We start from the raw sequence: 2,250 nt of genomic DNA on the forward strand, positions 1-2,250 counted from the left end.
TGAACAAACTATGTCATGAATGTGGCCATAAGATTGATCATTTGGCTTGAAAGCCATGAATCTTCACACTTGATAGCTCGTTTCCGAGAACACTTTTTTAAAATAATTGCCGTATTGCAAGTGTATTATTTTTCTTGGAAACTTGGTCACATATAATGACGCAATGCGAAGGGTTCCATTTTTTTGTTTTTTTTCTTGAATTTTTTATGCCCGTTTCAAAATGCGGTCAAAACGGTGGGCTTGACCGTTCCTAGCTAGTGTTTGGATCTTGGAATTTTTTTGGTGTTTCTCTGATTAAATAGATACTTATGTACCTAGAAATGATTTTTGGAAAAAATGAAGAGCAAACTACGAGGTAGCTATAGTTCAAATTTAACCCGCTTCTAGCTGAATCGGTGGAAATTTGTCTTTTTCACGAGAGGTGGATGAAAACTTTTTACACCCAACCATTTGGTCAATTGTGCATTAAATATGTACTAGTATTTTATAAAATTGATTAGGTACAATTTTGCAACAAATATATGGTAGGTCCTTCACAAAAAAACTCATTTTGGGCACTCGAAAAAATGGAAAATGAATTTTTCGTCCAAAAAAATGAAAATTTCCTTAGGCAACATTATTTGCCATTCCAATATGCACCCTTGTGCACAATATGAGATCATTTGAACAAACTATGTCATGAATGTGGCCATAAGATTGATCATTTGGCTTGAAAGCCATGAATCTTCACACTTGATAGCTCGTTTCCGAGAACATTTTTTAAAAATAATTGCCGTATTGCAAGTGTATTATTTTTCCTGGAAACTTGGTCACATATAATGACGCAATGCGAAGGTTTTCCAATTTTTTTTTGAATTTTTTATGCCCGTTTCAAAATGTGATCAAAATGGTGGGCTTGACCATTCCTAGCTAGTGGTTGGATCTTGAAATTCTTTTAGTGTTTCTCTGATTAAATAGATACTTATGTACCTACAATTGATTTTTGGAAAAAATAAAGAGCAAACTACGAGGTAGCTACAGTTCAAATTTGACCCGCTTCTAACTGAATCGGTGGAAATTTGTCTTTTTCACTAGAGGTGGATCAAAACTTTTTACACCCAACCATTTGGTCAATTATGCATTAAATATGTCCTAGTATTTTAGAAAATTGATTAGGTACAATTTTGCAACAAATATATGGTAGGTCCTTCACAAAAAACTCATTTTGGGCACTTGAAAAAATGGAAAATGTTTTTTCCGTGAAAAGAAAATGAAAACTTCCTTAGGCAACATTGTTTGCCATTCCAATATGCACCCTTGTGCACAATATGAGATCATTTGAAAAACTATGTCATGAATGTGGCCATAAGATTGATCATTTGGCTTGAAAACCATGAATCTTCACACTTGATAGCTTGTTTCCGAGAACACTTTTTTAAAATAATTGCCATATTACAAGTTTATTATTTTTGCTAGAAACTTGGTCACATATAATGACGCAATGCGAAGGTCTTCCAATTTTTTAATTTTTTTGAACTTTTTATGCCCGTTTCAAAATGCGATCAAAACGGTGGGCTTGACCGTTCCTAGCTAGTGGTTGAATCTTTGAATTTTTTTGGTGTTTCTCTGATTAAATAGATACTTATGTACCTAGAAATGATTTTTGGAAAAAATAAAGAGCAAACTATGAGACAACTGCAGTTCAAATTTGACCCGTTTCCTGCTGAATCGGTGGAAATTTGTCTTTTTCATCAGAGATGGAACAAAGATTTTAACACCCAACCATTTGTCAACTGAACATTAAATATGACCTAAGATTTTATAAAATTGATGTGGCCCAAATTTGCAACAAATATTTGCTAGGTTCTTTATAAAAAAAATCATTTTGGGCACTCGAAAAATAATTCTCTTACAGAAAACTTATTTCTGAGGACACTTTTTTATGATATTTGCATTATTCAAAGTTTGTTATTCATACTAAAAAGTAGGTCACACTTGGTGACACAATGCAAAGTTTTTTGTTTTCTATTTGTTTTTATAAATTTTTTAAGCCGTCAAATAGCAGACATGTTTTAACATCTTATTTTCAATCGATTATGACCAATTTAAATGATCTTAAAATCATCAAAGGGGTACTGCGTTTTGATTGGTTTAAAACCATCTCACGCGGATCATGGATTAGCACCGTCGGATGCGCTCGGATCCAACGACAGGCCACACCCCTCCCTCGTCGCTCTCCCCCCTCCCTCTCATCCTCATCCACACAAAAAC

This window comes from Triticum dicoccoides, chromosome 4B (genome assembly GCF_002162155.2).
Source record: "Triticum dicoccoides isolate Atlit2015 ecotype Zavitan chromosome 4B, WEW_v2.0, whole genome shotgun sequence".
In the NCBI taxonomy this organism is placed as follows: Eukaryota; Viridiplantae; Streptophyta; class Magnoliopsida; order Poales; family Poaceae; genus Triticum; species Triticum dicoccoides.